Source organism: Mytilus edulis, chromosome 5, assembly GCF_963676685.1.
Source record: "Mytilus edulis chromosome 5, xbMytEdul2.2, whole genome shotgun sequence".
Taxonomy (NCBI): domain Eukaryota; kingdom Metazoa; phylum Mollusca; class Bivalvia; order Mytilida; family Mytilidae; genus Mytilus; species Mytilus edulis.
Window position 1 is genome coordinate 14,233,364 of NC_092348.1, and position 16,225 is coordinate 14,249,588.

The following is a 16,225-nucleotide window of genomic DNA, read 5'->3' on the forward strand; positions in this document are numbered from 1 at the left end:
ATCGTAGTTGGGTTTAATGAAGTTTAATGAAGTTGATAGATACTGCCTTTGCTTTGGACTTATTATCAAACATATGCAGCAGTATGCTTTATTGTGCACATCTATCTTTGGGGTACTGACCAGTATATAGATTTCAAATACTAAGGCAATATTTTTAGTGGAAAGATGTGTTTAGAGAGCTGTAAATTTATTTGTTAAAAAACATCGTCACCATGACCTTTATTTTATTCTTGGATTCCTGATATCATTTTTATGCCCCACCTACGATAGTAGAGGGGCATTATGTTTTCTGGTCTGTGCCTCCGTTCGTCCGTTCGTCCGTTCGTTCGTTCGTTCGTTCGTTCGTTCGTCCCGCTTCAGGTTAAAGTTTTTGGTCGAGGTAGTTTTTGATGAAGTTGAAGTCCAATCAATTTGAAACTTAGTACACATGTTCCCTATGATATGATCTTTCTAATTTTAATGTCAAATTAAAGTGTTGACCCCAATTTCATGGTCCACTGAACAAAGAAAAAGATAGTGTGAAGCTCAGGTTAAAGTTTTTAGTCAAGGTAGTTTTTGATGAAGTTGAAGTCCAATCAACTTGAAACTTAGTACACATGTAAACTATGATATGATCTTTCTAATTTTAATGCCAAATTAAAGTATTGACCCCAATTTCATGGTCCAGTGAACATGTAAAATGATAGTGCAAGTGGGGCATCCGTGTACTATGGACACATTCTTGTTTTTTATATTTGAGTTCATTTTTTAGAAAATAGCTGACATACAATCATTCAACTTGATGTAATTTTTTTTTAGTCTGAGCATATCAAACCAGAGTTTTGTTACCAACAGAATCTAAATGAAAGGGTGAACTTTATACCTGTACATATGATCCTATCTGAAACAAAATCACTGATCTCTCTTTAACACATGCTGTTAAACTTGTTTTAAACGCGGATAAATATCAGTGAACATGATTCCTCAATTAATTCAACGGGGTATTTATTTAAACAGTGATACCATCCCCTGTTTAATGATAACCTTTTAGTCTAATTTCAAAATGCACAGTTCGGTTAATTCGTTCAATGTATTAATGGTTTTTGTTTGATAGATGATCGAATGATATGTTATTTATTTTAATTGACAAATGTGCCTTTTTATAAAATTTATTTAATTCCATTGTGTCTTTATCACATTTCACCGATTGACAGATATTGATAATGCTTGTCCTCCTTTAATTGCATGTTATACATTACTAGAAGGATCTGGTCTCTTCTTCAAATATTTACTCATTTCTGATGTAGACATAACCCTGTCTAATCAGTGTTAAAATTGATAGGGTAATAAGCTGTCCGGTTACCAGGGAACGAATAAAATACATAGAGGCTAACCAAGTTCACACGTGACACAATGTTAAATAACAGATGTGGGTATATGTCAGAGAGACAGCAACCCAATAACTAAAATAACTAACAGATATAATTGTGAAAACTATGAAACGTTTAAAATACATAAAGGCCAAGCAAGCACAAAAAATGTCAAATGCAAGAAATATGGACATATGTCAGTGAGATAGCAACCCAATAACTTAAAAAAACTAACAAACATAATTATACAAACTGGGAAACGTTTAAAGTACATAAAGGCCAAGCAAGTACAACACAATGTTCAATCACAGAGAGATGGTTTTATGTCTATGAGACAGAAAACCAATATCTAAAATAACTAACAGACATACAAACTTGGAAACGTATAAAAAACATAAAGACTTAGCAAGTACGACAACAGTTTGATACAAAAGATGTGGGTATATGTTAATGAGATAGCAGCCCCATTACTAACAGACAGTCACACAAGCATACAGACTAGGAAACGTATACAATACATCTAGGGAAACAGACAGTCACACAAGCATACAGACTAGGAAACGTATACAATACATCTAGGGAAACAGACAGTCACACAAGCATACAGACTAGGAAACGTATACAATACATCTAGGGAAACAGACAGTCACACAAGCATACAGACTAGGAAACGTATACAATACATCTAGGGAAACAGACAGTCACACAAGCATACAGACTAGGAAATGTATACAATGTATACAGACTAGGAAACGTATACAATACATCTAGGGAAACAGACAGTCACACAAGCATACAGACTAGGAAATGTATACAATGTATACAGACTAGGAAACGTATACAATACATCTAGGGAAACAGACAGTCACACAAGCATACAGACTAGGAAACGTATACAATACATCTAGGGAAACAGACAGTCACACAAGCATACAGACTAGGAAACGTATACAATACATCTAGGGAAACAGACAGTCACACAATCATACAGACTAGGAAACGTATACAATGTATACAGACTAGGAAACGTATACAATACATCTAGGGAAACAGACAGTCACACAAGCATACAGACTAGGAAACGTATACAATGTATACAGACTAGGAAACGTATACAATACATCTAGGGAAACAGACAGTCACACAAGCATACAGACTAGGAAACGTATACAATACATCTAGGGAAACAGACAGTCACACAAGCATACAGACTAGGAAACGTATACAATACATCTAGGGAAACAGACAGTCACACAAGCATACAGACTAGGAAACGTATACAATACATCTAGGGAAACAGACAGTCACACAAGCATACAGACTAGGAAACGTATACAATACATCTAGGGAAACAGACAGTCACACAAGCATACAGACTAGGAAACGTATACAATACATCTAGGGAAACAGACAGTCACACAAGCATACAGACTAGGAAACGTATACAATACATCTAGGGAAACTTTAAAAAAAGATTTGTGGTCATTTTTCATTTTTCTAACGAGCAGGAAGGTCATGTTCTTTCTGTGTTTTAAATGCTACTCGTAGAATTTGTTATCTTGCTTGTCAAAGACCATGGACAACTGTACTTATTGTGTCAGTGACATTTTTTAGTGAGATCAAATACATTCTAAAAAAACTGTGGCATAGACAATCTGATTTAACTGAAATGTCTAATGACTCTGCTCATGATTTGGATTAAAACTGGAAGATTATTTTTGTTGGTAAAACGTAATAAATTAATGAATTCGATACTCATCACTATAATTGTCCTAATGAATTTGATACTAAGAAATCTATTTATATATGAGTAATACAAACTAGCGCCAAAATCAACTCGTACAGTTTGACCACAAAGTCAAACCTGCTGACAAACACTCTTTTGCCAAAAGCATCCTTCACGTCTTTCATACTTATTGAATTTTAATTTGAACTTCAACACTTTTTTCTCGTTAATATGAACTTATGAATTGCTGTTACTTTAAAAAGTAATAGCAAATTAATTTGCACTTACAAATTAAAATTAGTTTACATGTCGGTGATATTAAGAAATATCAGAAATATTGTAGATATTTGACAAATGATAGAGTATGCCTTACATTAATTTTATAGTCTCGAAGCAAACGATGACTTAGAAGGCAAAGGTCACACACGGGCTAGTAAGTTATAAACTTTTGTGGTTTTTACATGGTCGTTATAAAAAAGGCGTATTAGAAAGGGAGCACTTATTTTACACTTGTTTCATGATTGAGCCAGAGAAATATAACAGGTCTCTGATGGAACATTTGAATAAACATAGCATGCCTCCAATGTATATGCCACGTGTAACCCTTGGTCGTTATTCCGTTCGTTACATTTTCATTTTAACACACTAACTTAAGTTTTCCGCGTCCCAATTTTATAAAACTCAATTACAATGTGTTAAGAACCAAACTTAGCAGTCAGAGTTCGAATTCGATCCAAATACGCCGAAAAGCATGGAAGTTTTCTTTGCGTCATTTTTAAATGCGTCTAAACATGGGTCATTTAACATGAAATAAAAACCTTTAAGTATGCTTGGTGTTTATGTCATGTACATGTATGCATGTACTACAAGTTATGGCAGGGTCATTTATAATTAAACATTCATGAAGCCAAATTTCCTGAAGTTCAGGTGTCTGTAACCTTGTCATATCTGATAATATTTAGGTAAACAAACATAGTAACAGCTGTTAAAGGATATGTGCCTGAAGATTAGTGTTTTTTTAGAAGCAGATATGTACACAACTGTTTAATGGACAAACAATGTTCTTCATTATTTGCATCAATGTCACTAGACTGTTTATGGTTTTAAAAAAAATTTGTCGTCACGCGTCCGTTCCAAATTTAGATACAATGAGAGAAATATTATGAACTTGCACATGATTGTGTTTATAAACATTGCATTCTTCTAATTCATTACTACACGGCCGACACTCGGCTAACCGAGAGATTGGTCGGTTAATCTATATTGAGTATGCGGCTATATCGGCGGTTGGTCTGTTAATCGGGTTGGCTAAAGTCTGTTAATCAGGTGTTATCGAGAAAATCATTGAAAACTCAGCATGTTTCATTGTATAACCTTTTAAATATATGTTTATCATACAAAATATTTATGTCTAACAAAACTATTCAATGTACTGAATCCAGTGGTGTAATTATTATTTTTCTAGCTTCTATATACGATCTATAAAATGAAAAAGCAAGTTACTCATCAATAAATTTATACACATTTTACACACACAAAATGTACACAAAATAACACATGTGTTGAATTTACTTGCATGCAATATTTTGAACATCGAAAAAAGACAGGCATTATGTGTGTTAACCAAATTGATATCAATGTGTGAAAAATCTACACGAAAATCCGTTTTTTGGTGACATAAATCAATCTTTTTTTAAAACCTGGTCTGTTAATGGGTCGGATGTATAAAACCCGGTCTGTTAATTGGTCTGTTAAGAGTTATGAATGACAATAAAAGTATAATTTTATTACTATATAGTGTGTTAATTTGGTAGGCTCAAGACGAGCGGCTAAAATATACGGAAACAACACTTGAGCAATGGAACATAAAATATATACGGAAACAAAACATGAGCAATGGAATATAAAATATACGGAAACAAAACACATGAACGATTAACAATTTAGGCAATGGATATTGAAAATTGATAAAAGTGGTTTCAAAAAGTGTTAAATTAAAGTAAAATTAATTTTATCCGAGAATGGTCGCATATATTCTGTGGATTCTGTTTTATTGTCATGAATGACACCAATTTGTCATCTACATTGGTAACCAGTATATAAATCAGAGAATAACGTCGTAATGTAACTCAGTAAACATCAGTAAGTAAAAATATATTGGGATGCCTAAATATAAAGAATAGAGAAAGAATAATGAGTAAGATAAATAAAATGTACAGAAAAGTAACATAACAATTTAAAGAATACAGAAATAATCAACACCCCAATCCGACCCTCATGGTATACACGAGAATCTGGATGGAGATACAGAATATAAATAAAAGATAAGGACAGTAGAGAGTGATGCATTGCTAAAAAAGAGAGAAAAAAACAATAATTGTTTAAGAATAAGGACATGAAACCACCCTGGGTGTTGAAACAGTAACGGATTGCGATGTCCTCATATTGGTAACAAATGCTTGAAGTTTACATGTGGACAACTGCAGTTCTCCACTGCACATATGTAGAAAAGGAACTAAACGGAATAACATGAATTTAAACTTAATACAACCAAATGTAGCTGCATTCGCTCCTTTCCATTTACTTCTTTAGAATGAGATGATTAAGTAATAGAAGACAAGAACCAATTGGATGATGCTGACGAATTAGGGTTAAACGTCCAGTGACAAATATCATGTGCATATGAGAACGACAACACGTTATATGTACCCTGTGTTGTATTAGAAAGATACGTTCAGTCGGATTTGAGAACATGCTACTTTTTGCAGACACAAAAATTAAGGCTGATTGAAATCGTTAATAATAAATTCATGCATATTCCAGCGGCCAACCCAGATCACGCTATATTGAAGTGACACACTCTTCAATAAAATGCAAAGAAAGTCAAAATAAAAATGCGTTTACTGGAAGGATAGTGCTGCACCGTGTTATCATTTTTTTTACTCAAGAATCTCTCATTCTTAAGTTTTTCAATGGGAAAATATAAAGGTAGCAAATTTTCGTGGCTAAATAACTCTTAACTGACACAATTTCAATTGTCCAACCCATTAACAGACTTTATAACCCATAATTTTCACTAAAACGTGGTATTACTCACGTTATATTACAATTATGAAATATTTACTAATGTCAATTTATATGCAAGAACCAAAGTAGTATTTTGTGTCTTTTAAATGATATCTAAAATTGTTTGTTTCGCCTTTTATTAAAAAAAATTGCTATGCGTGTAGTCATAAATACTACATACTTGCGCGACGCCTTTTACTTTTACTGAAAACTGCGCAGACTATGAAATATTTTAAAGGTGGAAAATGTGCTATGACAGATATCATTTTGTCAGACACTTTTCTTTTTTTGATTTCATTCTTATAATATGCCAAAAATCTGTATATTTGATAGAGTTTAACATTAAATTGTGCGTTTTACTCTTAACAGACGTATAGCCAACCCGATTAACAAATCATTATCACATATTTTGTACTGATATGTACGTTTTTGCATGGCCAATAATAGCCGGAATTCAAGGTTGGTTATCAGCCCTCAGGGCCGATATCGATATCAGCCCTCGAAATCCATATCAAGCCCCCGAGTTTAACTTCCGGTAACCTGTCAATCAAAGGCTATTTGTAAACAAGTTGAACACAATGAAAAGAAATTTAAAAAGTTACAAATGTGCTGTAGAAGAAAAAAGTAGAAATCAACAGTGAAAATCACAAAAGTTCCCGTAAAATTTTGACGTCATGAGGAATTTAGAAAATATATGACGCCACATTGGAATGAGTAGCGATATAGGATTCTTCCTAAGCATTTTTTAACATTTGTAATGTAACACTTTAAAGTCGTTTAATATTTGCAATTCTTAGAATTAGTATATTTATTGTTAATTATTTCTGAAACTTTTCACAAAACGTTGTTACCCTACTGTGATACGAACTTTTTTTTAACTCACAGTGATACATTTATCCTTTTTTTTGTTAAATATCTTTTTGATTTTTGATGAAATATCAAACATAATTAGGTGTAAGCTATTTGCTTTCTCCTGCTTGAAAATATGTGATAAATAGATTATGACATTTCATTTTCCATATGGTCCATGGTATCAGCCCACGACCCATATCAAGCCCTCGGGCTAAAGCCCTCTGGCTTGATATGGGAGTCTAGGGCTGATACCAGGGCCATATGGAAAATGCCATGTAATAATCTATAAATCTCCCATATAGCCGCATACTCAATATAGATTAACCGACCAATCTCTCGGTTAGCCGAGTGTCGGCCGTGTACTAGTGGCTATGTTTAAGCACGTACCTTTCTATGTAGAAATTGAATTTTATAACTGAACTCCGGTGTGTTTTCCAAGCTGACCAGATATTGTGATGTTTCTCGGTATTCGTTCGTCCTTATTCAAATTAAGTAAAAGACAAAAAACACATGCTCTATTTTTTTGAATTTACACAGAACCACTGGCACTTCTGGGGCATTTCTGGCAGGCATGTTACCGAAATGGTAGTATCTCGGGATCCAAGATCGTAATCAAGGAATGTCATGACTACAACAAAGCCACTCCTAAAGGGAAATTCATTTAAAAGTTAAGTCAGTTATAACAAAAGTCAGCATTGAGCCGTTCTCCAAATGTTTAATAAAGAGATATTGTGGCCATGTTGTGTTACTAATATTCGACCATATGTTTATCACCTTTCTCTTAGAAAATTACAGCTCGCTTGTTTTTGAAGCCGTATTTAGATTTACTTTCCATTGTAATCTAAAATTCCACAAATGTTTGTGACTTGTTCTTCTTGGAAACAACTAAGCCAATTTAAACAAAATTTGAAACATCTAAAGCACAACTACATGGTTTATTTCATATGTTAAAATGTGTATCCCACCTCTTTTAAAGAACACTAGAACACACCCGCGAAATCGCGGGCATATACAGCTTGTAAACTGTTGTAGGATGAATTTTTGTAAAAGATATTATGACTTGAGAATTTCATATAAGGTATCAAAAGCCCTCTCCCTTTTTTCCAAAGTCCTTTCTGTGTTTCCTTTCTGTTAAATTCAATTATTTTTCGTTTTTCTGGCCTTACACCACAATTATTCTTCCCCTTTGCTACAAAGCATTTTTTTGGTAAAAGTCTAATTAAATTAAAAATTTGCACCGCTTCAAATATGAAATAAATGAAACTGCTTTTAGACCATTAGTATCCCGACGTCCCGAATATGTCCTGCCTCCCTCTAATCGCTCCCCTACTTTCATTTTGACCAAATCACTACTTTCACTTTCAACAATAAATTTTTATGGCCCATATAAGGGAATTTTGTTTTCTAGTCTGTTCGTCCGTTCGTTCGTTCGTCCGTCCTTCTGTCCATCTTCAGCCGTTCAGGTTAAAGTTTTCACTTTCAACAATAAATTTGTATGCCCTATTTATGGGAATTATGTTTTCTAGTCTGTTCGTCCGTTCGTTCGCCGTCTGTCCGTCTGTCCCGCTTCAGGTTAAAGTTTTTGTTGAGGTAGTTTTTTTTATGAAGTTGAAGTCCGACCAACTCGAAACTTAGTAAATTTGTTCCCTATGATATGATCTTTCTAGTTTTAATGCCAAATTAGAGATTTTACCCCATTTCACGGTCCACTAAACATAGTAAATGATAGTGTCGATGTGGCATCCGTATACTATATTTTTTCATTCTTGTTTCCCCATGTTTTACTTATTTCAATATATATATGCAACTGGTATGACCCCTTAGATAGCAAATATTTCATAAAAAGTGGACAGAGTACATTATAGTAGTATGATCGTAGTTCACAGGTGGATAAATGCGAAAACATAATTGTATCCAAGGAGGTATAATAGTTGTGGTTCTTGAGATCTAAAAACCCTGATATGGAGAACGCTCTGATTGGCTTATTTATTTTTCATTCTTGTAATCTATCGCACGATTGGTTGTTCTTGTACATGTTTAAAACCGGAAGTCTTATGTATGACTAAAAGTCAGTCTTATAACGGAAACAATATCCGGACATCTATTTTTTCGTTTTTATACCAAAATAACTCCGGCAGTCTGAATAGCCATGAGAATGGATGACAAATGCGACTACGTATGTTACCTAAAGAACACAGAGTCATGATGATTAATTTATTGTGGAAGGAAGAGAAGCGACACACAAAATGAGGTCTCGTTTAATAGTATAGATAATAATTATACAATTTTGGTCATGTAGGTGCACGGTGAGCCCAGGTGTGTGATACATGCACCTTGGAGCCTCTTTTTCGTTGATAATCTATAAGATATGACCTATAAAGATGTCGATATCAATTACTTTATAAGAATCCACTTCACTTTGATGTAGCCGGGTAAACTATTTAAAATTAAGCCATAATAGACGTTATATTTGTCCCTATGGTATTTTGGTATAATAGTTTATCTGAGTTGATGTTTACCTATGGGCGGCGAAATTATTTTAATCAGAGTTAACTTTCTTTATTAGACTCGTACATTCTCAGTGCCTTGTTGTCTCTTTGACACCTGCCCTTTTCCATTTTCTATTTCAGTATTCTCAATATATGCATAGTCTGAAATAGGACTTAATAATATACAGACACAGTGTATTAGGATTTGATTTTTTTATGTCTTCACTATTTACAAGATAAAAGATTAACAATTGTTATCACAGTAGTGCGGGTACATCCTCCGCCTATCTGAGAACGTCGTATGATGATCAATTCATACGGACAAGGAGATAATTTGTGTTGCTTTACTAATTCCTACGATTTTTTACATGTTCCAACTCCTTTATCGAAATTCAAAATTTATGGACCAAAAATACAAACTAAAAGACAAAGATAAAAACTGTTATGGCGTAAATAGGAAAACGACAACAGTCCACAAATACTACGAGGAAAACTATTCATTTACCGATAAGAACAATTAGCTAATGTGGATTCACATGCTATTGAATGGTAAACAACCCCTGCTCCAATTTTGGATCGGTAAAAGACTCATTTTTTTAAGTAATAGGTGAAGGTTAACTTTTGTTGGCCTACGATAAGATCAAATAGCCAGAGACCTATTATAATACATTGTATATGTCTCTGATATAGTACGAACATAATATTAACTGTGAGCTGAAAATAAAACTATTCATTATTTAAAAAAACAAATTTAACCTTTAAATATTATTCGACTGACAAGCATTGTTGAAATTATCGTGTTAAAAGAGCGAAGTTTTAAAAGTGTCAATAAACAGGTTGCGATTTCATCTGATAAAAATATCACGGATTTGTCGTTGACACAGAAATATTGATCCCGACACTTAATCAGAGGTATATACCGATTCATTTCATACTATTCATAGTGATGGCTTAAATACGACTGTTCAAATGAGGACAGTTATATCTCAGATATCAAAAGGATGTTTAAAATAAATCATTTAACAATCAATTGTGAGGAAGTTAAAAAAATATTACAATTAGGAAATTTTATGCGTTTTGCCGTTATTCCTGTTTTCAAAGTAAGTAAATTATTAAGTTTTATTTTCACAAGGTTACATATATACATATCTATGATGTTACATTTCTCTGTAAACTATGTGTTTAAGTATATGAGATGGATATGCAAAAAACTCTAAATTTATAGTGGGTATTTAAAGTAAATTTTTCATGAATGTTTCAGTACGGGTGATTTGCACGTGTTATTTTTTTACTTCCTTTTTTATCTACAGATACAGATTCGCCTTTTTAATCCGTTTATTGTTTAAAGTCATTTTAAATGTGACAGTTTAAAAATAATACATAAAAGCTTAGCTGTATTAGTAGGTACTTAGTAACGGGATTCAACATTTTGTATTATAATATCATGTTATATGCTAGAAGTGTCAACTATAACCTCTAGGTCATATTTAACTTGATCTAGACCGGTAGATCAACGACATGATGGTACCATTTAATATTTACTTATTCCCCCATATTGTTTTTCATCAAATAGGGTTAGCGTCTAACCGAATCAAAAACGTGTCAAACATAACCTGTAGGTCATTTTAAAGTATATCTGAACCTGTAGGACAACTCCACGATGGTACCATTCATTATATACTAAAACCCCATATTGTTTTTCTTTAAATAGGGTTAGCTTTCAAGCGAACCAAAGACTTCGCAGTGCGATGGTTATTTTAGATTTCTTTCAGTAATATCTATACACGTTAACTATTGTAGTTTTAAATCTTTTTTGCGTTTTTTAAAGTCTGAAAGTAAATGTATGCAAGTCCAATCAAAAGAGTACGACAATAAAATTATCAAATATAGCCTTGAACATAAACTATATATATAGGGTTAAAAAAAAAATATGGTACGACAACAGACATAAGTGAATTAAATAGTGTTAGTCGATCTTAGAACTTTAAGGTTGGGACAGCACATACAGTTGACTAACGAGGTCTTTTAGTTTCTTTTTCTTATATTGAAAATGAAGAAAATACATTTAATCTTTACATCGATTTTGTTTCAGTTTGGACATGTTTTTTTCATGTCTTGCATTGGTGTCATGTGATGCAAGAAAGCATTGACTACTCAGGCCAGTTTTTTTTTTTTGCTATTTTGTTCATTCCATGGGTTTCCTTGTAGTCTTGATACAATGACCGCAACAATCAACCAGAGTATGCCACCTTTAATGATTAGTCCCTTTGAATTTAAGTTCTTCACTACTACCCCAGGAATAGTTTTACTAACTCAGTTTTTGGCAAAACTTTTCGAAATGTCAGTCCTCAATACTCTTAAACTCCTTGTCGATTTAAGCATCACATATTAATCTTTTGATGTGGAACAAAATTACTGTTCTGATATCTATGATAAGACGGACAATATGATTTTAAAAGTAAGGCTCCATGATGTCTGATAATGGGATTACAAGTTTATGTCCTCGTCCCTATGATGACTGAGACGGAGATTGTAGGTTTGGGTATTCGGTCCTTAGAGGGACTAAGACGAGGATCATTAGCTAAAGTTTTCGATTCCTTGTGGTCTGATATGAATTTTGTAAGAGAAGGACTTCTGTTCTCTGATACAGAGGATTTTGTTTTTAATTTAGCTTTTCAGAATTGAATCTTCGCTACTTGATTTCCTAGATACTGATAAAATTCCAAGTTTCAAATTTTGTTCGTAATAAAGAAACATATAAAAAGTATTATAATTATGAGAACATTGCTTTTTAATAGTGTTTTATAGTGTTACATTATATTCCGAGACCCGTTGAAATAAACAGAATCTGTGAACATGAGGTTATTGTTTTTATTTTTATAGGTTTAATTGGTTACAAAATGAACAAAGTTAATGAGAGATTATTATTTTATTTTGTCAATTCAGCAAATGTTTTTTTTATTTCAATTAGTACAGCCAATGTGAATATGATCGATCTTACGTGTTTCTCATATTGCATTCATTCATTTTTGTGAAATTTATATTAAAAAACAAATCCCATAGTACAGTCACATTTAATATTATTTTCCTGACTTTTATGTTTTTTATTCATTACTGATTAATTGTTTAATATGAGTCAAACAAAATGTCAGGTCAAAAGTACACTTCTCACCGCCGGGTAGTAAATTAAGTGATGTCTGCGTATGAAAAAGGGCCAAAACATTATAAATTATTAAAAAAAAAATAGAATTACGAAGTTACACTTCCTGTTTTGTAAATTGAGATATTACGGAAATAGACATACAGATATACATTAATCCTTGTCATTACCTAAACAGTTATGGTACGCAGTAGTTTTATTAATTCCAAAATCTTTCTTCAATACATAGAATTCATCAGTTATCCGATTTCTTAAGAGAAAGGTTCGGAAATTGTACTATGTGAATGTTAAATGTGTCTCCTAAAGACATAAATTATATATCTCTTCAGCTGCCATTACAAAAGGCTAGAATATTGAATTCATTAATAAACTCCTTGTATGATATAGGACAGCTTTTTCTGGTATAAACAATTATTATTACGCTAAATATATTTCAGAGGGTTAAAGAGACGTACATTGTATAATCTATGTATTGAAAATTTCTACATATGCTTTATGGTAAACAAAATTCGTATGGCAGTATAAAGCAAACAAAATTCGTATGGCAGTTTGACCTTGACATTTTTTTCAAGGTTAGGGGCTTCAGTGGCCTAGTTGTCTAAGTATCGGATACTCAGGTTGTCAGTTCGAATCCTTTAATGGCAATATTTTCACGATTTAGTGATCAACGTTAAATTTTCATGATGAAGTCTCGCATTGTGTTATAGTATAGTTAGTAATAGATAAAAAGTCTCGCAGTGTGTTATAGTATAGTAAAGTAATAGATAAAAAGAGAGACAGAAAATACAAAGGTGCTTATCAATTATAATAAGTTGAATCATCAGACGATGGCAAGGTCAAAAATGAAAATAACAAAAAGATAAACAAGATAAAATTGAGAAAGGAAATGGGGAATGTGTCAAAGCGACAACAACCCGACCATATCTAGCAGACAACAGCCGAAGGCCACCAATGGGTCTTCAATGTAGCGAGAAACTCCCGCAAGAGTCTACAAAACACAACACAGTAAACTAAATACTGAGCAACGCAACACCCATGCATAAAACAGTGATCTCAAGTGCCCTGGAAGGGTAACCTAAAGCTCTAGTGGTAACCGTCGTGTTTCTAATGTCATATAAAAGTTCGCTAGTGGCGTTCGTTGGTGTGACAATCGAGGAAAGAGATCGACGTCTAAGTAAAAATTGGACATATCCATGGTCATTTAGATTTCTAGTAAGCAGCAACACCCTATCAAGCAAATAATGATAGGATGTCAAGTTAAGTTTATCCCTATCTGATAAAGATGTTTTAATCTACGTAGTTCATTCATTTTAGCTCATCTGACCCTGAGTTTTTGTCATCATTTGGTGTCAGTCGTCGTCCACTATTAATCATTTCAAAGATCTTCTCAGAAAATGGTTCAAACAAAATTGACATAATTAATCCTTATAGTGTCTAGATTATAGTTGAGAAATCATATTACGGACCATCGACGTCTACAGTAGGGTTAGAAACACAAAATAGAAGTAAAGGACAGTATAGTCAAGGTCATATATTACGGACAATCAATCGACGTCTACAGTAGGGTTAGAAACACAAAATAGAAGTAAAGGACAGTATAGTCAAGGTCATACGATGTAAAAATGACAATTGTTGACCTATTTTAGTATTTTGCCTATTAAAATATAATAGACATAGACAGAATCTAAAACTAAAAAAACAACTAAAACGATAAGCATATAAATATGCCAAATAAAGGCAACAGTAGTATACCGCTGTTCAAAACTCATAAATCTATGGGGAAAAAACAAAATCGGGGTAACAAACTAAAACTGAGGGAAACGCATTAGATATTAGAGGAGAACAACGACACAACATTAAAATGTAACACACACACCAAATGTATTCATAAATTTATCACTTACGTAAAGGACAATTTTTGACGAATTATAGTTTTGTGCAAATTACCTTTATAACTAAAATAGATAGACAGAATCTTTGAAAATTGTACAATGGTTAGCAGTTCAAGGTTTTCAAAAGGTCGATATACCGAAACCATTAACAGATTCCTTGTACGAGTTATTGTAAATGACGATTTATGTTTATTTGTTTAGTAGATTATTATTTTAAAAACTATACGTAAAAGATAAAAAAAAATTTTTTAAAAATTAACAACAACGATCATCAGCAATACGACTCCTACATAAATGCTACTATAACTGAATCAGAACTCTCCCAAAAAATATCGACCATGAATTACTTTTATGACGAATCTCATATAAGATTTTCAAGTTTATTTAAAATAAATATACCCAGACAAAACTATCAACAACAAAAGACAACAGCAAAACAATATCGAAACAATGCCGATATGACTGAAGTCTATCAACCCTTAAACGAATAATTTAGCATGTTTACCTGTTGTGTTTGAAACTATAATTCAAAAGTAGATAAACAGAAATGTATTGCAAAATAAATTAGTAACTAAAGATCTTATAATAATAATGGAGGTTTTTTTTCATATTTTTGTTAATTTTTATGGTAAAATTAGTAAGGTATACATTTTTGCCAGTTGAGCGATTCATGCTAATTGAAGCATCTAGTATATAAAACGGACAACCTAGTCAATCTGTCTTTAAAAAATTATAAAAGCTAGAATAAAATTAAATAGCAGAGATGTCCAAAGTTATATACCGTTGCACAAGGAGAGACACTGCCTAGTAAGACTGTATGTACTATAACAAATCTACGGGTTTAATGGGGGTTAGAATCCATTTTTGGGGGAGGGGGAGGGGATTAGTTTCCAATGAATCTTTTTAGAAAAATGACCGATACATTGTTTGACCGGCTGGTTCATCAACTTTCTACTGCAAATTATCAAGTATGCCTGCTGTTCGGTGTGAGTCAATGCTCCGTGTTGGAGACCGTACTTTTACCTATAATGGTTTACTTTTACAAATTGTGACTTGGACGGAGAGTTGTCTCATTGGCACTCATACCAAATCTTCTTATGTCTATTGGTGTGTGGGATGTATGGAAGATTAAAATGTATGTCAGAGAGGGCTCGTCTGAACTTTACTTCATCTTGTTTATTAAGAAGTTTCTTATTACAATAAGTATAAGATCAACTTTGTCCTATGTTAATGTATGAATTTTAGTATAAGATCAACTTTATCCAATATTAATGTATGAATTTTCTTCTAACATTGATCTCCTGGTTCAGGGGTCAATGTTGAGTTTAAATTCTATAGTTTTAGCAATTACCAAACAGGCCAATTGAGTAGAGTATATTCTATACAATGTTCACAGTTGGTATATTTTAAAAGTCTGACAGGGTTTATCCGACATTAAGTCATTTTCGTAGTTCAAGAATTTGTTTCATTAAAAGTACGTCTTCCTTGTTAGGCATTTCATTTATAGATTATCCTTAATGAAGTAAGGTCTTGCTTAAAATTTGGGAAATTTGTGTTTTAGACATTTAAAAATGGTAGGAATCGTATAAATTTCCTAATCGTGAGTATGAATGTGAATTATGTTATATATATTTAAGGAATTGTTTTTTAATGTTTGTACATACATTTTAATATAATAAATTCAAAAGCTG

At 32.8% G+C, this 16,225-nt stretch overlaps 1 protein-coding gene across 4 annotated transcripts in view; it reads left to right on the top strand.

The window, feature by feature from the left end:
* The window catches only part of LOC139523028 (adenylate cyclase type 2-like), a 116,152-nt gene that overhangs the window by 22,989 nt on the left and 76,938 nt on the right, over positions 1-16,225 (top strand). The window contains exon 1 of one of the 4 annotated variants that reach the window (XM_071316772.1): positions 10,461-10,582. The exons of the other annotated variants lie outside the window; for them this stretch is intronic. The gene's annotated coding sequence lies outside the window, so the exon portion shown is untranslated. Of the gene's footprint in view, positions 1-10,460; positions 10,583-16,225 lie in introns of those variants that run through there. 4 annotated transcript variants of the gene reach the window in all.